The sequence below is a fragment of the Agrilus planipennis genome, unplaced genomic scaffold (assembly GCF_000699045.2).
Source record: "Agrilus planipennis isolate EAB-ADULT unplaced genomic scaffold, Apla_2.0 scaffold52, whole genome shotgun sequence".
In the NCBI taxonomy this organism is placed as follows: domain Eukaryota; kingdom Metazoa; phylum Arthropoda; class Insecta; order Coleoptera; family Buprestidae; genus Agrilus; species Agrilus planipennis.
This window is the reverse complement of record NW_020438883.1, coordinates 459,509-482,116: the sequence shown is the minus strand read 5'-3', so window position 1 is coordinate 482,116 and position 22,608 is coordinate 459,509. Positions and strand designations below refer to the sequence as shown.

The window sequence follows — 22,608 nt, the reverse complement described above, 5'->3', positions numbered from 1 at the left end:
AATAATGAGAATGAAGTGGGAGCAGTGAAAACATTTTTTTACGATATCAATCGCACAATATAAACCGAACTAATAACCCTCAATCTATATAGAGTCAGTCATACCACTAGCCTGCAAAAATGAAGAAAATAACTATATATTTTTGTATTTTCCGACAAAATATTGGTGCAAAATTTGGATAGTCCTGCGCCAGTAAAAATTAGCTAGCTTTTACTTAAATATATAAATGTTTATCGATAAGAAAAAAGCAGATTAGAAGCTTTTGAAATGTGGTGTTACCGGCGAATGATGAGGACAGAGGAGATTAGAAGTGAGTAGGTATTAGAAAGAGTAGGAGAACAAAGTGAGCTAATATGGAAATCGATGAGAAATAGACGAGCTAGGTTAGTACGACAGCTTCTCTGGTTAAAAGGGCCAGTAAGAGACGTGTTAGAAGCAGAAACAGGGGTTAAGGGGAGTCGAGGTAGATCTAGATGAGATAACTGTTCACAAATAGTTAAGGATGTGGAATATTGTAGTTATAAGGAAACACAGAGATTAGCTCAGGATAAGAAAGAGTGAAGTTCAAGTAGTTTTAGGAGTGATGACCCTACTATGACTATGATATTGATGATGTTGTCGATAGATAGATGAAAAAATATTTGTAGAACTAATAGAAAATATTCCGTAACGTTACAGTATACATTGGTATTCCTTTTTGGCACCGACTTACTGCCAAAACTACAACGAAACTTTAAAATAAAGCGCATCGTCGTAAAAACTTGGGATAGAAGATACGAAAGTGACAATAAATAATCAAATTTGGAAAAGCGAACCTCATATCTGTCTCAACTTAAAAGACTTACGGTCGGTCGGCGGTGACCCGCCTAAAAAGTTTCAGTCCTCGTTAAATCCTCCCGAAGGAAGAGCAGAGAGGACGCGACATTTCGACGATAAACGAAACCGTACGAACGAAGGTCAGCCAGCCAGCTCGCCAGCCAGCCATCAGGAGAGAAAGAAGTCTCCTTTATCTAAGGAAAAGTTTAATTGAATGATATAAATCCGGTCGGGACGTATCGCGAAGCGTACGGGACTTTAAGAGGATTTGTCCGGACACAATCGGATATATTGTCCGTCCGTACGTGCCGCGAGTGGAGCCTGATTGAAAAATTTTATTTGCCCATCCCGAGCCGTCCATCGTACGTCATCCCCCTTCACTCTTTCTCTCTCGCTCTCTCCCCCCCCACCCTGCGAACATTCTCGCTCCGCCAACAAAAGGAAAAATACCACGTGAGCTCCCGAATTCGCGGCGGGATTTATTATACGATATGCTGAACGGAGTCGTCCGTTTGCTCAGCCAACATATCGTTGTGTATGTATGCACACACGAAACGCGAAATCGTATGTAAATATTGTGGAATTGTGGGCTTCCCAATAAAATGTCTCCTTCCTGCATCAACCCACGCTACCAAAAACCAAACGTGGCAGATCGATTCAGCACGTACTGTGGATGTTATTTATATCGAAAAGGATCCTTCCAAAACTGTTACAATGAATAGGTCTTTCTTTCAAAAAATGAATACCATATTTCAAATGCAACTACTATTCTTGGTACACCTGCATATTTATCATTTTCCCTGGAGTTAGAGTCTCTCTTCGACTTTAACTGATGATGACACATTGGGTGAGGAAACGCGGTTTTAATTTTCTAAATTTTTTGGGGAATTTTAGGGTTTTAAGTGTTTATTATAGGTATTACGTACAATACCACGAAAGTAGACCTCATTCTTACTCTGTCATTCCTTCAATTTTTCCTTAATTGGTTTTCTATTCAACAGCAGCCCAATAGGTAGACAGACAGATAAGTGTTTCCTGACAATTTCTATCTGTAAACATCCATAAATAATAATAACAATCATCGTTTTTACTCCCTCTTTTGATATAGTGTATTTTAATACTGCTACGCTGTCTGACAAAGTCAAAATATGTCACCTAATATATCATCATCATCATCATCATCATAAGGTCGTCAGTAGCAAGACACATACCTCCACTCTTTCCTATCCTCAGCTAATCTTCGCATTTCCCTACAACTAGAACATCCTACATCCTTAACTATTTGCGAACAGTAATCTAGGTCTACCTCTACCCCTCCTAACTTCCATTTCTGCCTCTAATATGTCTCTGACTAAACCTTCATGCCTGAGGGGGTGTCCTACCAACCTATCTCGCCTATTTCTTATTAACTTCCATAGAGTCCTCTGTTCTCCTGTTCTTTCTGATTCCTCGTCTCCACGGTATCCTCATCATTCGCCCGTAACACCATATTTTGAACGCTTCTAACCTTTTCTTTTCCGCCGCGCCCACTGTTCATATTTCGCACCCGTACTCCAAACATACAATCTAACGTAAAATTGATTCAATTTCCTTCAGTTGTGATATGAGATCTCTTTTGCCGAGTTTCAAGACTCTAGGTGTCTTTTGGTCTTGATGAGCCGACAAGCCGGCAACAAAGTGATCTTGTAAAGGTTCCATTTTATTATAACGTACGGAACGTAACACAATTACGATCGAAAAAGATTTCATAAAACAATCAAGCACATCAGTTTGCTACCAACATAACATCTCTGTCTCCTTCTCCCTAACATAATTTCCGACATGTACTCTCACGGCTTTATTTTATTACTTTGAAACTTTATAGGACGTCCGGCACGTTCGTTACCTTTATCGCTGCAGTAAATTACGCGAATCGAAAAAAGCCGACAAAATCAGGCAATATGAGACATCGCGAGAATGAACGGGGAGAGTTAAACTGTCGGACAGGAGAAAATTCCCTTCTCTCCCTCGCCCTATTCCTCCGGGGTTTTATTGCGTGCGCGGAAATTTGTCGAACAACGGTTATCATTAAACCGGCGCTCAACTTTATGATTCTAATTATTAGAACCGTAATTAAGATATCAAAATGTAAATTGTCGGTAATGGAAGCGGCTCGAAGATACACACATGGATTCCCAAATACATATATGTATATAACATAAGGAATGTAACAGGTCAATTGAAAAGTCCCCGGCCTAAAATAGTAAAACACATTTTTTTTGCAAAATTCGTTTTTTTTATTCAACATAATTCCCTTCAAGGGTGATACACTGATTATAGCGATCCTCCAACTTTTCGATACCATTTTTGTAGTACGATTTGTCCTTTGCTTTAAAATAGGCCTCAGTTTCGGCGATCACCTCTTCATTCGACGAAAATTTTTTCCCAACGAGCATTCTTTTGAGATCTGAGAACAGGAAGTAGTCGCTGGGGGCCAGATATGGAGAATACGGTGGATGTGGAAGCAATTCGAAGCCCAATTCATGAATTTTTGCCATCGTTTTCACTGACTTGTGAGACGGTGCATTGTCTTGGTGAAGCAGGACTTTCTTTTTCTGCAAATGCGGTCGTTTCTCGGCGATTTAGTCCTTCAAACGGTCCAATAACGCTATGTAATAGTCGCTGTTGATCGTCCTTCCTTTTTCAAGGTAGTCAATGAAAATTATTCCACGCGCATCCCAAAATACAGACGCCATAACCTTGCCAGCCGACTGTTGCGTTTTTGCACGCTTTGGAGCGGGTTCATCGTGTGCAGTCCACTCCGATGACTGTCGATTGGACTTCGAAGTGAAATGATGGAGCCATGTTTCATCCATTGTCACATATCGACGCAAAAACCCGGGTTTATTACGCGTGATCATCTTCAAACACTGCTCTGAATCATCAACTCGTCGTTGTTTTTGGTCAAAAGTGAGCTCGCGCGGCACCCACTTTGCACAGAGCTTTCTCATACCCAAATATTCGTGAATGATGTGATGTGTACGTTCCGTTGATATCTGTAGAGTGTCTGCTATTTCATTCAATTTCAATTTACGGTCATTCAAAATCATTTTGTGGATTTTTGTAATGTTTTCGTCCGTAACAGCCTCTTTTGGGCGTCCACTGCGTTCAACGTCTTCGGTGCTCATTTCACCACGTCTAAACTTAGCATACCAATCCTTGATGGTTGATTTTCCTGGGGCAATGTCCGGAAATTCGTTATCAAGCCAAGTTTTTGCTTCAACTGTATTTTTTCCCTTCAAAAAGCAATATTCTATCAACACGCGAAATTCCTTTTTATCCATTTTTTTCACAATAACAAAAGTTGCTTCACTAAAAATGCTATAATTCACAAACTAATGATCCGACAGGCGTCAAATTTATAGACGCGTCTTTTGAAGGTTAGGACTAACTGAAAATCATATGGATTTAGTTCTGGTGCCGCTATTTATGTGTCAGGCCGGGGACTTTTCAATTGACCCTAGTATATACAACAGGCGAATTGTACGGATGCAAACGTTGCTTGTGAAATCAATTTCCGAAGCAACCGACGACGGCAACGATGGGATGTGATGAGGAATTCTGAAGGATCAGAGAAAGGGATGCGAAGACAAGCGGCAAAACAGTTGGTCCACGCAACTAAGATTAAGTTTGCCGACTCTGACTCCTATCTATCTCCATCTGCATCGTAATTAATCTTAATTGTCTACGAAATGGACCCCGCCAAAGACGAGCCCATCTCGAAATGATAAACCGACCGCCCTTAAGCAAATCATCAGACTGTTTACTCAATCAAATAGAATTTAGGGAGAACGGAGAGGATCATAAAGAAACTGAAAGCAAATAATCCATCTGAGGTGATTATATGTTGAATGTAAGACGTCCGGATGTTGCTAGTGAATAAAGAAACTCTAAAGGATTACTGGAAGACTGTCTCATTTGATGTTGTGATGTAGTGGTAATAAATGGGGGTCAATCCAATAGTGACCGGTCGTGTTAACAATAGTCCTTAATTACTCCATCAGTTCAAATACTTCAAATATGTTGTGAATAATATCGCAGTTTAAAAGGTTATTCGTATAATTTACTTATTCCCTTACTGGTCTCCATTTTCTACCATTAACTAAAGAGCTAATTGGATGTAAAATTAGGTAGTGGTCGGATTGATAAGGGTACTAATTTAAGAAAAAACCACGCCCTTTGGTACCACTTGCTACCACATTCCATAGAGTACAAAGCCAAAACCAGATTCAGATTTCAGATCTTACAGTTACTAATGCATCTAACTCATATTCAGAAATCGACGCCATACTGTTGGCCGTTCAAGTCGAGGATAAATTGAGAATAGTATTTGTGCTCATTTACAAAAATTATTAAAGTTTCTTACAATAAAAAATTCCTCAAAGTCTGATGCACACAAGCCCGTTTGTTATACTACTACGTCACACTTGTATCACCAGTATAAATGGTGGTACACCAGTACAATATGACGTCGATTACGGACGTTCTTAGCACTTGCTCTGTATGCTGGGTTATATTTCGGAACACACCCTTAGTAGCTGATGCTGGTGCCGTGTATATTCTTTGATTTTACGGTGACGGGTGATCGTAGGCGTGGCTTGCGTTGGCGTTAAGTATATTCATTAACACTGCTACTCTGCTTTTGCAATTAATTACTTAATTTAACATTTTTCGCCCCATTTTAGTTCGTTTCGTGCAAATTCCGTTTGAATTTGCATTAATTTGCGAGATAAGTATCCGCCGTTCTGCCAAAAACATGCTGTTGTTTTCTTATTCGAGTAGGGTGTTTAATCAGTGTGATTAAAAGTGTCGAACAGCGAAACATTTAAGCCGCTCGTCGTGAGCTTAGCGCGTAACTTTAAAAGCTGGATATTGGGGATTATTTCGAAGCCTTACAACCAATGATTCGCAAAGCCCCTTGTCATACCTCTCCGTTTGTCGCATGGATTATGAAATTTACGTCAACATCGCCCACCCCCCATCTAATTTTTATCTCATCCTTTAATATGTATAACTACAGATGGCACATTTTAAGGATCTATAAAGATCAGTTAATCTCACAGTTAATGGATGTACTATAAACAATTGATTCAATAAACAATCGCTAGATACTAATAATAAATAAAGACAACAACAGTTAGCACGTTACCTGAACTACAAGTTCGAATTGGTGATGGACTACAATGTGGAGATACTCTGACATAAATATATCACTCACCTGAAACAATAGAAAAGAAATAATAATCAAAAAGGCTAATTATTATTTATAATTCACTTAAAAACATTGAGGTACATTTACACAACAGTAAAACGAATATTACCCTATTACTGCGGTAGATATGTTTGTATTAACTGTATGAATTGGCTGAATGATAAATAAACCGAACAAAGGCACGAGTATCTTGTAATAACCTGTTTTATAATTAATAAATAAATAATAATTCACGTTGAGGTTGGCTACGCCGGGATTCGTTCTCAACAAGTAGATATCCACACAAGTGGACCTTGTTGGAGCAAACGTAATCCTAAAATGTAGCATCGTACTACAGATGGCGTTTACTGCGCAATTTGTAGTATTTTCTAAAACGCACTGTCAAGGCAGCAGGTAAAAGTTGGTCTGTGTTCTGTCGGAGCTGCCTGCGCCGCGCTGATGAGATCCAAAAAGATCGAAATCGCGATCCGCGTCTGGCAGTTTCGACAAAATACAGACCACTTCGAATTATTTTAACCTGTTTTATGTCTAAAATTTATAATTTCCCACTTCTTCTATTTTCTTTAGTACGTAATCGTACGGTAGAACGGTGGATGATACTAATACATCCTATTCCGTTGAATGGCTAATTCAGGACGACATGATTCAACCGTATATAAGTTACGCGTTGAGTACATTTATTATTCGGAGCGACTATTCACAGATTGCCGTCCGACTCGGCTGTCAGCTTCGTTTCCATTTTATCAAGAAAGCCGCGGAACGCAGTGGCCGGAGGCTGACCGTTCACGTCTAACGTCACGTTCATTTTAATTTTTCCTTTCTAACATGTTTATTCTCCGAGCCATTCGAAGAAACTGGCGCATTGCGAAAATGCCTATAATCAACCAGCTTCTACCTGCTATACATATTGATACGCGTATCTACTACGGTCTAACGACAATATAGAATTAGAACTATTCAAAAAATTATAATGTACGTAATAATAATCCATCCTCGTACGAAACTGAGCTCCAAAGTGAACAGCGCAAGGAATATAATAACTGCGTTTAAAAGACAGTCAAAATGCCATCATATTGATGTAGCGACGAAATACAAAATATGGTACAGTAAAAGTTCCTTATTCACGGTTTTAAAAATTGCAACCCAGTTCCTGTATTCGTGGTTAAAAATTTCATTATTCGCGGTCGCAGTCGGTAAACAGAAAAAGATTCGATGTCATTTGTTAAGAGGATTGGCCGCAATAGACCACTCTTGAATTTTTCCGAAAACATGGATTTCTATTCTAAACATTGAGATTTAACGCTGCAAGATAAATATCTGATTTTTTGTATGGTAACAGGCAAAGGTTCCCACTAACTCGGTACGTCTTTGGTTTTCAATAATATGGTCATTAAAAGCTTTTACAAGTGCTTAAAGTTGATGCTTCTTGTAGGACACCTATTTTCAATAGAAATTAAAAAATTCAAAAATGGCCTTTGACAGGTTTCAGAACAAAGCTTTATCTATCTTACTACAAAATTTCAAACCTCTGTTACAAATATTAAACTCATGATATCTAAAACCGATAAGCATGCTTTTACTCTACGGCGCGTGTACTACTAAATCCCCTTAATATATAGTATGTACAGTTGGTACGTGTCGAAGCGGCTTTTATAAAAAATCTAACCGAGTAGAAAAGGATTCGGTGTTATTTTTCAACGTACCAGCATCTTTTGAGTACTGTTGGCTCGTGCCGAGGTAACTTATAAAAGAAGTAACCGAGTGAACTAATTTCAAAATTCAATACAAGAAAAATCACTAAATTTTTTAAACTCTTGCCTAAAGCTGATTATAACGATTAATTTTAATTGCGAATTTATCAATACACTGATTTTATTTTAATACATATTGGTTTTATTTTGGAACCTTAGGACGTATCCCCTACGATTCCATACTAATTAGCATTTCATATCCACAGTTTCTGTATTCGCGGCATATTTATGGAACGCATAAGCGAATAAAGAGCTTTTACTGTATTATTATTAATATTTAGAAGGACATCAATCCCTCCAAGACAGGCATATTCCATCTTGGCGCATTTGCAAGGTAAATTATTACAAGCACTTCAATCCGGAATATGGATGATAATTACCCCAGAAATGCAGGAATCAGGTGTTACACTATTTGTATGCAATCTGGTTGATGATTTCTAAGGTGACATGCAGTTGCTGCATTGTAACAAGCAAGTGGAAGCTATCGCAGAGTCTATTGTTTTCGGAACCTCAGGCGCAATAACAATAATAATATCAAATTGTTGTAGTTATTGGGCTAAGTCCTTTTATGGTTATTTTATCATTTCAACGACACAGTCTCCTTTTCTATACATTGTATAAGGCGATAAACTGAAGAACTATTTCTCAAGTATCAGAACAAATAACTAGCAGACGCAGTCGTCACAAACACGGTTTATTTTCGGATGTAGAGATGGTTTGATAGACGTCGCGTCGTACACTTTTCTTCCCGATCTCATTTGACGCTTCCACGCCTCCACCACCTCTGTGGCAGAGAGAATGGATGATGAATGAAAAAGCCTCGTGGGTTATGAGTTTCAGAACTTGGGCAATTTTTCATTCACCTTATCGTTCGCCCCGCGGCGATGAATTTCGCAACGTGATTGAATTCAGTGGCAGCATCAGCAGCTCACACTGCGGATATTTGTTTCCTAAACGACACACCTTTTATTTTTCGAGGAGCACAAAGGCCACTAACAGATCAGTATAATACCCTGGCAGACACAGCGAGATTACACCCATAAGAAAACAGGACAGTTTCACAATTGACATGTGTCACAAAAAATTAGCGCGTTAGAAACGAAATATCTCAAATCCGGCTCGAAGGACCATTACTGAAACAAACAAATAGCAGTTCCCATTAAAATAACTTTCAAGTATTTTAGTAAATATTCCTTATATAAATAAAATAATAACTTTTACTTCGAATGTAACACGAAAATTAAAGGATCTGAGTTGAAAATGACTCGAAAGGTCAGTATCAAATGAAGAAATCGTATTTATATTTAAGCTTTTTTACTATTTTGTTAAATATTTCATTTACAATATGCGGCTGTACATCAGAAAATGATTTTTTGTTACATTAATCATTATAATTTCCTGCATTTAATCTTTGCTTCCACAATTATTCCTACCACGTTCCATATCGAATGCATGCATATCAAACCGTTCGTTATAAATGAATTCATTAATTAAAAACGGTTAAAATAGTTTACATGTAATATTACTGCTAGTAGAGTTAATGATCGAGTTCACTCACGATGTAATTACTGTCGTTGATTAATTCACAAAAAAACTTCTAGGTATATAAAAGCGATCGTGGCAATTTTTTAAAATTTCTTCGAAATCCAGTTCTGGAAATAGGTGTCCAACAGGGACGACGATAAACAAAGTTACATAAAATTTTATTTCCCCGAAAGCCCTCGATGCATTTGTACAATGTCAGCGGAATCATGTGGCATATATGACCTTTCCAGTTCTGTTAGGTCATCAGTTTCTCGTCATTCGTGGGCATAACATTCATTACATCTTCAAATAAATATTTGATGCAGAAAGAAACGAAAAAGTTTAATACGACAAAGGGATATTGTCAAGGAGAAATGAGAGAATTTCGATTCGCATAGTTTTTGCGGCGTCGTCAATTGCCATGTTGAAGCCTCGCGCTACAAGATTAGATTACGATAGCTAACTAGTTCGGTCAACTAACCGCAAACCACCGTGTATTACACGAGAAAACGGCAAGGCCTGAAATTGGTACATAATGGCCTTGATAAGGTAAGTAACTCAAATTATAGGGTGCACGATATAAATAATTCCCCGGGTGGTTATGACCAAGGAAGTCGTTATGATCGAACCGTCGCTGTAGAAGGCTTAAAAGTAATATAAGATAATCAAACATAAACGCACGTTTTTGCGGTTACGAAATTGACTAAATCGACACATTGACGGTCCATGACAAAAATTACACCCTCGTTCTCTAATAAACACAATAACGTGACAGACTGTGCACCCATAAGAAAATGGTTCAATTTCATCACGTGATCATGCATCACTGGAGTCCAAAAAGACTAAAAAATTAAAAACGTCCTAATGCTGTTTGTATGCCATTTAATTTAGACCAAACTCTTCATTTTTAAAACAGACATGATTCTGCAATATTAATTTGAAACCATTTTTTCGATTTTTTATTTACCCACTACAAACTACCTCAAATTAATGAGGGAAAAATGGTTGCTGTNTCTATACAAATCTTGACCTCGGTCATGTCAGTTTTGCAGTCAATCTGAACTTTTTGCACTTTTTAATTAGACCAGAAACTTTTAATATAGCTAAATGGCTAATATCAAAAATATTTTAAATGTCACCACATCAAACAACTGCAATTGTAATATTAAACATATGAAATCCTTTGACATTGTTAGTTACTTAATAGTGGATTAATAAGCAATATTAATTTGAAATCATTTTTTATTTACCCACTACAAACTACCTCAAATTAATGAGGGAAAAATTGTTGCTGTTGTCATAGGATTTCATACATTTAATAGACATGATTCTGTCAACAATCTCATAATTAGCATTTTAAAAATCATTCGAACAAGATTCCGTCCAAGAATGTTTTCAAAAGTTCCAATCATCGTGATGGAAAGCATCCTTCGGTGATGCTTTAGCTTTAAAGAGAATTTGTGACAAAGATTATCCAAAATATCAAGAATTCTAGAGCGTAAATCTTGCAGCGCTCACTAAAACCATCTCACCACGTGGTAACTAACCGATCATCCACCGTTAAAGCCAAAGGTGCCCACTCAGAATCTGACCAGTCAGAGTTATGTGTTTCCACATTAATCTAACCCAACCTAACCTGACGGGATTCGCATATGTAAAGGAAAAGATTAACTACAACTGGGGGAATTCATGCGTGTCCGAAACAGAAACGAAGAAAAAAGTTAACTAACGAAAGAAAGTGATAAAAGCGAACTTGTCCGTTTCGTTAATAAGAGTATCGGAAAAATGCACTCCACCATCTGCCTGCTCTGTTTGACTGACACTTCATTTAAGAAGAGAACATGAGGAACGTGTTGGTATATGCGCGGACACATCCGCGGCCTTTTTACTCGGTCCGCGAGACGGTACGAAGGCGGTGATTGATGGCGTTAAGATGGACTTTATGAATGATAAATTGTCAGTCCCTATACCGTTATTGTTACGTTGGACAATGCATCGGCCCAGGGTGAACAACGACAAGGCCACTGAACAATCAAGTCGATGCAAAGAGTGGAATGCGATATTGTCACAAAATGTGTACAAGTACCAACAACTACCCCCATCGAAACCTCTACCGGAGTAAAAAAGTTCAGTGAGGGCATTAAAATCGAATCGGCGTTAACAGGTTGGCTCACGTCGAACAAAAAACTGCTTTGCTATTCTTCGCTACACACAACAAAATTACATCAATAACTCAGATAAATTGTACAGATAACAATGGAAAAATTATCGATTAGCGTTTACTACTTTTATACATAGAAAACCGAGATAAAATGCACAATGTTACCCAAAACAATGGGCAAAAATATCAAATCATTTTAATTCAATTTATTTCGTTTTACTCACACAAAATTACAAAAACGAATAAGCTTCAATAGGAGCAACAATAATGGATATTACAAAAAAAAATAAACGCTTTAGAACAATGCCTCAATATTATCATCCGGAAAATTACAAATCAAATTACATAAAGGAAAACCTTTGGGTGTTTCATCCCAACCAGCCCCTAAATGCTGGTGAGCGGGCAGTCCCTCCGGACTATGCAGGAAGGTAGGGCGGAAGGCCCTCTTCAACCTTCTTTCAGGAATCGTGGGTATGGGTGGATGGTGCTGATTCGGGTGAGAAATATGAGGACGAAATGAAGACAGAAGAGAATGAAAGATTATTTAAGGAATACTACTGCCCCAACATTTGCCTAAGTGATCCAAGGAAACCACAGAAAAACTTGGACCAAAGCAGACCGACCCGGAATCGAACCGGCGTCCTCTCGAATGCTAAGCAATGGTCTAAACCTCTAGGCCATACCGCTCGGTTACTGCTTCATTCGACCAGCGGCTAAATATAGGAATAAGATATTTCTCCACGCGTACGCGAGTTGGCTGTTACGTCAGAGCTTGTCAGTCATTTGTTATTCCGTACAGAGTCAATTTAAGACATCGTTTCCAATTAATTTCTGGCTTTTACATACGTATGCCATGCGTCCTGAGACGGCTTTTTATTTATTTATTTTATCTATTGAGTCACTTAATAACCTATTTTATTTCTCAATGATTCACACAAATTATTTCTTTGATACTTATTTATCGACCATTCCATATTCTATTAAAAGTTATCGTGGTGGTTGGTCAGATTGTCCTGATTTGAAATTATTCACAAAGTAGCTTCAATAATAAAATATTCACGTATCCCAACGGAGGATCGGGGAAGTCCCGAACAAAACAGCGCGAACTGTAACAAATGGATTCAAACTAATGGTGCATGTAGTTTGGTGGCCAGTTGTCTTTCCGTCTCTGCCTGGATAAGTTGCCGCCCATTATTATTTATGAAGGCAACGTCCAAGAAACGAACTATTTATTACTCTCGAGTCCTGCCGCTGACTCACTATATGATCCGAGCAAAAAGGATCTCTTCATTCCGTTGAATTACGACAGCGAGATCTGTACCGATGATTTATTTTCAGCGGAAACAGTCAGCGGCTAAGTTAATATACCAGAAATGACGAGTTTTTATGGAACAGGCCGCGATAGATACATACTGGACTCGTTTTGTTGTGCATCATCCCAGATTAAATACACACACACACACACACACACACACACACAGTAAACGTACAAAGGCAAACAAATGAAGGCGTTGCAATGCAATCATTAAACTCCCAGCGAGAATGTGAATGCAATTAAACGAAAAATGTGAAATGTACAAAAGAATATTGACATAAACGGAACCATAACCTTATAAAGTCAGAGAGCCCAATTTTATTCATTAAATTAGGGAAGGAGGACGAACTGTAACCCTACAACTATTAAGATTATACCGTTATCACATTTACTAATTAGATGCAGTGTAACGCCATCTGATGGGTATTTGCTATTACTGAAGTATTTCAAGCATTAAACGTTCTTGTCATTAGTTGCTCCTTTTCACATGAAAGTGACCATTATGTATCATTTTTTAATCTACAATATTTATGCTTATATGTCTTCGATCAATACCACTAAAAATCCTTTCTAAATATGTGTCTACCTTGAAATATTTAGAAAAAAATATTTTGTTGTGAGAATGATAGTAACATTCGCTTAATTAATATGTTAAAGGTTTTCTGTCCGATGTAACTTTAGAGATTAAATCAGATAGATATTAAAGAGAGTAGTCGGTAAAATTTACTGACTAAATCAGTTCTAGTATCTAACTTTTATGAGAAATTTTATGCAGAATAAACGTGAAAGAAAAATAAACGAATCCCATCAAGTCCTTAGAATTGTATAAAAGGTTGAAGTCTGTTTCCATTTGAATGAAATTAAAGAGTCGGATAGGTATTCTTCTAAATAGGTATTTTGCTCACTGGTCGCCGTAATATAAAATGAAAAAAGGAAAAAGTCTCGACTCGAAGAAACAGAGAGCTTTTAGAATTTTATTAAGATTCTTGGTCTAAGCTGCCTGGGCGCTGTGTCTGCGAGCAGCCTTTGTTATTTCACAAAAATTCAACGCACATATACAAAGGTTCGATCGGTTTGCGCACTTTTCCGGAAACTGACATAAAGACGCGGTTACAACTTATTGAAATACGACGTACGTCAATTAAAGAAACATTAATTGTTACCGGTAACGAATAACGTCGATCGATGCTACTCCGAAGCGGCGGGCAATTAAGGTGAATCGTATGTGAATGGGTTGATGTAATGCGTCAACACGGAAGCCATCGAACAAGAACACTATTTCAATGGTTTTATTGGCATCTATTGCATTTTCACCGTCACAATCTTGCTACGGTCCGCAATGAATGCCAACGACTTCCACCTCATCTACATATAATGCTCTCAGCCAAACTAATGCGGCCACGAGCACGGCACGTAAACGCTCTTATTTCTGACTGACTCGTTACCATGATAATCACGTCGGTTTACGAACGAACGTCCTAAATAAACCCGCAACGTTTATTTACCAGAACCTATACGGAAATAACAAAAACATACAACAAAAAAAAAATTAACTACTGCCCGCAACGCAGGTCTTCCATTATTACGTCGCGTCCCAGGGAGCCAGGCTTAGAACCCGTCACATTCGCGTTTTCTTTGGAACTGGCAGTCCAACAACTATCCGTTTTAGTATTGTACACCATGTGTGCTTAACTCGTTAGTAGTTTGTTGGTAAATAATACCAGATAATACCATGTGCTTTGGTCATTCAATTTTCAAACGCAATTTTATGATAGTCTATTTTCTAATTATTCACTACATGATCCTCGAAAAGAATAAGAAGCGACTGATTTTCGGTACCCAAGAAGTCACATAACACAGGATGAAAGGAGCAGCAGATATAAAACAGAGTATAGTACAACGAGCGGCATGGCCTAGAGGTTTAGACCATTGCTTAGCATTCGGGAGGACGTCAGTTCGATTCCGGGTCCGTCTGCCTTGGTCCAAGTTTTTCTGTGGTTTCCTTGGATCACTTAAGCAGATGCTGGGGCAGTAAATATTCGACAGATAATCTTTCATTCTCTTCTGTCTTCATTTCGTCCGTCTCATATTTCTCACACAAACCACCACCCACTTCTGCTCTACCTTCTGTAGGGATTGCCCGCCCACCAGCATTACTGGCTGGTGAGGATGAAACACCCAAAAGTTTTTTTTCGCTTTTAACCAAAAGAAATCACCTCTACGTTCCCGAACGGTTAATTTAGAAATTCGAAAAATTATTAAAGGTGAAGATCGGCGGAAAAGTTAGAGTTAGAAGCATTCAAAATGTGGTATCACAGACCAATGATGAGAATACCGTGGATAGAGGAAGTCAGAAATCAGGAGATATTAGAAAGAGTAAGAGGTCTATAAAAAAAGGCGAGATAAGTTGGTAGGCACCTTCTCAGTCATGTAGGGCAAGTTGGAGACATATTGGAGTTAAAAGGAATAGAGGTAGCCGTAGATTAGTCAAGGATGTGGGATGTTCTAGTTTTAGGGAAAATGATAAGATTACCTCAGGTGAGGAAAAAGTGAAAGTACCCACCCAACCAGTCTTTAGACTGACGCCCCTATGGTAATGATGATAATATATTGTTCTATATCAATTAATCGTAAGATTAACTATGTATTATTTTCTACATATTCTTGTAAATCTTAGGCCTAACTCTACCGTATTAAATATGGCTGAAAAGTGGTTCCTAAAATTACCTTTCTTCTATTTCAATTATGTAACAAAAACCCGCATATGGAATTCTTTATTATTTTACAGGTGAATAATAAACAAGTTCTTCTAATTAATACATCTACGACCTTATACATAGACTTGTCATAATATTGATTTATTGCATTTCCGTTCTTACGTCTATCGTCTTGTCGCTGCTGAAAAGAATCAATATGCCCAACCAATTATAAATAATTAGCAATTTTAATTACATCTTCAAGAAACAATATAATTAACAAGCCACACGGAAAGTGTCAATCAATGTTATTTAATAAAAAATTTTTTTCTTCTAAAAACTATACTAACATTCCATCCAATTTAGTTCCAAGACGTGAACAAGCGGGGGGTGAAAGTTTTAATACGGGATTTTCGCTTCAAGGAACGAACGGATATCTTCGGCGGTTCAGTTATTATCAGCGCGTATTCGATCGCACATCCTTACCATTCGCCTCCTCTTCAATCAACCATATAAAACGGCATTTAATAAGAAAGAAGCCGACGCCACAAACCCCCAACAATTTTTCATTTCACTTTCATAATGTTCAGCGACCGAACGCTCGCGCGCCTAAGGTTCTGAAAGTAACGAGTTTCGACGTCAAATTTTTCTTCTTGTCGCAGTCGATCGACAGCACAAAAACATCCGATCGACGCGCAAAAAATTCCGAAGCGCCGCCTCATTTAATTAGAAAAGTTAAATGAGCCCCGGAATCCTTCAGTAACATTAAGGAGATGGAATGGAAGCGATCTATTAGAATCTGTTTTGTTTAGAACACCGGCGAGTTTACTAAATAAAATTTCCTTCCCGATTCGTGGAAATGATTCTCAACACAAAATAACCAAAAATGGTATTGTTGGGTTTTTGTGCGATTCCAGCTCTGTTGGTTCCGCAGCATGTCCCATTGCTTCCGTCATTTCCTAACTGATGAACGATCTCGTCGCCCATGTGCAGCTTTACCGTTACTATAGATTTTTCGTTCTTAGATCGGAGAAAAAAGGGGACGCGGACCTTATATCGCTATCTTAGTAGGCGAATTCAACGATCAAGTTGTCGTTCTAAGCAAACAGCACCAATTGTCTCCGTGCTACCTGACGATGCTGCTCCCGAAGCAGCAAATGCAACAGATTCTCCGGTAACAACTTCACTCCTTTCCTCCCACGTTGTCGTCGTTACAGCCGGTGAAGGTGTAGCATAATGGTAATGGAATGTGAAGGTAATCAGCCGTATCGGGCAGATTGTTCGATTGGAACAACCGAACCGGGGTGGCATTGTTTCAGATGCAAAACGTGTGTGTTTAATGTCACAGATCGGGTATGACGAGCCACACAGGACGCCACAACCGTCCCATAAAAGATAGTCACGCTTCTGTAAAGGAAGCAAGTAGATGAGTCGTGTGCCAAGATTCTCTTGGCCCTTTCGTACGGGTGCCATCCGTGTAACCGAGAGCGCACACTCGATAAACATCGCACAAGAAGGAAGTCCATTTAATTAAAAACAACATTATCCTTATTCTATAGTTTATTCCCCACAACGACTAGACTAAGCTAAGGCATATAAAGTCTCATGTTAGCACATTGTAGATGGACTCCCCAAACTAAAGCAGCAAGCATGCGAAAATGCCTCCAAACCCCTGGATTAATTATTAGATTCCCGAAGAGAACCATCAATAAATTCTTGAGCCAGTACTGCCTGTAGGAAAAATTTCCATTCAATTTCCATTAAAAGAATGCCATTAAATTACCACTGATAATAATTAATGGTAATAAATGGCGAATTGCCAATGGGATTCCCATTCCCGAACTCAATGGGATTTCCATTGCTGAACGGAATGGCATTACCATTGCTGAACGCCATGGAAATTCCATTGCGTTAAGCAATGGAAATCCTATTACGTTCCATTGGAACTTCATCAGCATGCCTTTTTCCATAATCCATATTATTTTGTTGAGAATTTGGTTCTTCAGGTACCTGAACCAAGGCACGTGCCTGGATGTCTGGCTCTTCATCATTGTGTTTAGATTTTTTTTCACTTGCTTCTGATAAAACTACATCACTCTCACAGATGACTTCGGCCTCCTCTATATTCTGGTATGGTTCAAAATCATCAAACAATGCTTCTAATGTAGGCTTTTTCACTTGTCTAGGGGTTGTTTAATAAAAGGCTCCGGGTAGTTGAATACATATATAATAAACATAATAATGAATATAAACAGCAAACAGCAAAACGAGTAACAAACAGGAACTAAATATATACAACTTATATACAATATTCAATGTATCGCGTCTTTCCAAAATACATACGTCTTCGTGTAATCACCATAAATACGTCTTCCGTCTTTTTAGAGCAAAAATGCTCAACGTCTAAATAAAATATACCGTTTTAATCAAACATCTTACCACCTTGCTTGTCTCTCACTCTACTGCCGTGGTGGTCCCTCACGTACCCCCAACATGCACGCATAGGTAAAACTAGATTATTGATTTTCCACCACCTAATTGGCAATATCACTACTCTTGCACCTGGGCAAGCAAAAACTATCGAAAAAGGCTAATAGTATATGTGGCCAGGAATTATATTGTAAATGAAAACAATTATTTTTCCATTTATGCCAAATGGTTTTGAATGGAATTTACAAATTTACCATTGATTCCCGTTGAACTTCACTTCCTACGGGTGAACTACCAATCGCCTTATTTTCGTTTTACTTAACACCAATATAAAAAATGAATTGCATCAACTAGCTAATGTTAAGATACATGTCTCTATGTTAAAAATTGTGTCTGTGTCACAATTTAAGATCACGATGATGATGATCTGAGAACGTCTCCAATTTTACGTGGGATGTAAACAGGAATGAAACGGTCTCGTCATTAGGTCGGAAGAACGAATACGAATGCATCCATTTGCGAAAGACAAGCCGATGCGGCTTCGCCAGAAAGCGACCTCGACAGGCATCTATCCCGGAGGCGGTAATAAACAAGCGCGAAACAAGCACTTCCGCGGTTATCATCGGTCGCTCTCTTCTCTCCCGTTTACAACGTCCGTCCGTATGCAGTTGTAGTACGTAAACCCATGGAAACAATCAAACGAAAACGCACATACGTACGTATGTTTGTACTTTTTGCGGGACGTTTCCACGAAGGTCGACGCTCGCTAGATAAGACCCGTCCGTGTCCATCCGTCCGTTCGTCCTTATGTCGGTAACTCCACTTGCACCAGAGCAAGTTGATCGATTAGCCTTGCTCTATTCTCATTCTTAGAGAAATTCCTTTTCCATTCCGAGAGGACAACAAAAATTAGTCCGATTTACAGTTGCCTCTTACGGCGAGAGAACACAAAGAATCCGTCATCCACGCCGCAGACACTGCAACAACTAGCGCCAACAAGAGAAACGTAGTATCCATAAAGAACATTTGGGAAATACTGAAGGAACACAATCAGAACCAAACGCATTAGGGATTGACATCATAACAGTTTCAATATCAATGTAAGGATTTAGCTCATAATCACAAACAAAGAACACCGAGGACACTGCAACAACTAGTGCAAGTCATCTTAACTTTTCCAGCGAATATTGCTGCCGAGTGGTATCTTCCTTAATGCCACCATAACACTGTACCAACACCAAATAGTAATAGTAACATGTTTCAACATAAACTCACTGAGGGTTGGGATTTTTACGAACTATCCTCAAAGAACATTTGGGAAATACTGAAGGAACACAATCAGAACCAAACGCATTAAGGATTGACATCATAACAGTTTCAATATCAATGTAAGGATTTAGCTCATAATCACAAACAAAGAACACCGAGGACACTGCAACAACTAGCGCAAGTCATCTTAACTTTTCCAGCGAATATCGCTGCCGAGTGGTATCTTCCTAAATGCCACCATAACACTGTACCAACACCAAATAGTAATAGCAACCTGTTTCAAGATAATCTCACTGAGGGTTGGGATTTTGACGAAGTATCCACAAAGAACATTTGGGAAATACTGAAGGAACACAATCAGAACCAAACGCATTAAGGATTGACATCATAACAGTTTCAATATCAATGTAAGGATTTAGCTCATAATCACAAACAAAGAACACCGAGGACACTGCAACAACTAGCGCAAGTCATCTTAACTTTTCCAGCGAATATCGCTGCCGAGTGGTATCTTCCTAAATGCCACCATAACACTGTACCAACACCAAATAGTAATAGCAACCTGTTTCAAGATAATCTCACTGAGGGTTGGGATTTTGACGAAGTATCCACAAAGAACATTTGGGAAATACTGAAGGAACACAATCAGAACCAAACGCATTAGGGATTGACATCATAACAGTTTCAATATCAATGTAAGGATTTAGCTCATAATCACAAACGAAATAATGCTAAAACATCCCTTATTTATTCAAAACTGATGATATAATACTAAACTACCAAACATACCTGTTACTTAATAACACTCAGAATGTGCTTTCGACGCTTTAATAGCTTTTAATGACGTAATGACACGCCTGGATAATTAATTATTACAGATAGCTGTTGTTAAAGGCTCATTATTTAATATAAATTTAAATCACTAAGATGCAACGTGCGCAGCGTATGGTAATCGAAGAAGAAAAGTAAGTTATCTAATCGCCTGTCGAGTAACGGAAGCATCTTAACCAATAGAGCCGGTTAAAAACCAGAAATAAGAAAAAAAAAAGAAGGAAAGAAAGAAAGGCGAGGGCCTACAATCTTTCGCCTATTGCATAATTCAGAATGTAGCGTCGTAACGAGATATATTCGTTTTCCCGCATGAATATAAATCCACGCGCGTACTTACACGCAAAAATATGGCATTCACCTAGCGGCCGACGTCCATTTCCATATCGTACCATCGATCCGGCCACTTTGAATGGCCCGGAGAGCAGGACGACGACTGGAGAATACGCACGCCGCAGCTACTTATTTCCTACAGTGGCGAGATTCACGCCAGAGATTGTTAAAACATATGGACCGACGCGACGCACTGTCCACCACTGTGTGTCCCGTTTTTCGTTTCATTTTATTATCTACACGTCTCTACGACTAGCAAGACATTCCATTATCAGCCACTTACATTACCGAACAACCTCCTAACGACCATTACAGACGCATCTCTACATAACCCACGAAATTTACTCAGCTGTTCTCTAAACAACTTTATGGTGTTCATTTCGTTCAGAAGACCGTTCACACAGTCTGTCCATTCATTGGCTCAGAAACTATACGAGAGCAACCCAAAAAGACTAGGAATTAAGGAATCTACATTAAAGTGTTGCCAATAATTCATGAGTGGAAGAACCTTGAACCGTCTATGTCTCTAAAGAAATTCTGCGATTCCGAATGTATTTCCTCCATGATGAAAAATGATAGATTCCATTAATCTTGAATTTCATTTTTTAGAAACAAAATCCGATGAAAAACTAAAGGCAAGATGGGACAATCGACTGTGTTTCTCCCATTTTGATCATTTTGATTGAAGAAATTGTCGATGGTCAAAACAAATTCACCTTACCTAACCTAACCTACACTTCAATGAAAGCACTTTAACCTTAAAGCTTCATCACCTATCTCTTTAACAACCATTTGATAAGCTTCAATTGCAAAATAAAAGAAACGCTCCATCCATCGTACTGCAACTACTTGGCAGATAAAGTTCTGGAACTTTCAGATAGCACCTCGTATAACATCCTGAACATTTTATAGGTTTGACCTTCTTTTTTTAATGACACGCCATAAGCTGAAGCATAAGTCCATGATATTTTATACGAACATCACTCGTCCTTTTTCTAAAGACTACGCTGCCGATATGGCTGAAATTTATTGTGGGGAAAGCTCGATCCATTCATCGACGGTGCATTATGCGATGTCAGGAGTTTTGGTTGCAGTGACGGGCGCGGCTTCGCCGCCACATTGAATAAATCAATTTCAGGAAGAAGCAAAAGACGTGACGTCAATGGCGATGTCGATGTGGATTATTATTGCATATTAATGGACATGGAGCGAAAGCGCTGGCAGCTTTATTGATTATCCTCGTACAATTATCGCTTAATAATAATAATAATAATACAACGGTGACGATGGCGATAGTGGTGGCGTCCCGGTGGTTGGTTTTTAAGCTAAACGTGTGACCGCCTGTCGTTCCGGGGTGGTTTGCGGCTGAAATTATGAAACGTGATTGCTGTTCGAGGGTCCTGTTTGTCTATTTCTGGTTAATTCATGTGTTGAATAAAGTTAGAACCCGATTGTACGGAAATGACGTACGATTCAACGTCACGAAAACCACCGCGCGTGCCCCGAAGGTGCTTTTAACGTGTCAACGTCAAATACAAAATAATGACCTGTCACACTTGAAATCGGACTCGATAAAACAATACGTTAACATTGATGACTTTATATATACTGAATACGCAGCTTGAAGTGTCGCTCATACAGAAAAACCTGTCAAACTTAATGAGAACTAACGGACATTTTATTCTTGTTTTTTCTAGTAGAATAGTTCACCATCCAATAATCATACAAACGAAAACCTAACTGTGCTTTAGTTATGGAGCCATAACCCCATCTAAAGCAAAAAACTAACTGAAGAAAACTAAAGCAAAGTTTAACGTAATTTGAAATTTAGTTCGATTTCTGTTCCTGCCCGTAAAACTTCGAGTAAAAATTTTGCCCGGTTTTCAAATTGGACAAGCACATTAACAATCTGCCTGTAAAAATTTTGTTGCGATTCGTTTTTCCACTTGTCCGTTGCAGTTTCACTTCTATTATGTGTCCCACCACATATTTCGTTTTCACAGCTTTACTGCAAATTATGATTTGGTTTTTACACAGACCGCAAATAGAGGCAATCATGCCCAGTCACCTGGAGAGCAGAGGTAAGAAAACAACAGCTGAGCACAGCACACGCCGCCGGTACTCTAACGGACTCTCTCCACGCGGCTGCGCATTTTATCAATCTAATACAGCCGTTGCCCTCTCACCGCCGCCGCCACTCATCACGCGATATACGGTATACCCCCTCCACGCAG

General features: G+C 38.7%; 1 protein-coding gene across 1 annotated transcript in view; it reads left to right on the top strand.

Moving 5' to 3' along the window:
- Positions 1 to 22,608, top strand: part of LOC108734669 — a 182,248-nt gene that overhangs the window by 146,066 nt on the left and 13,574 nt on the right. The gene's annotated exons all lie outside the window — the stretch shown is intronic.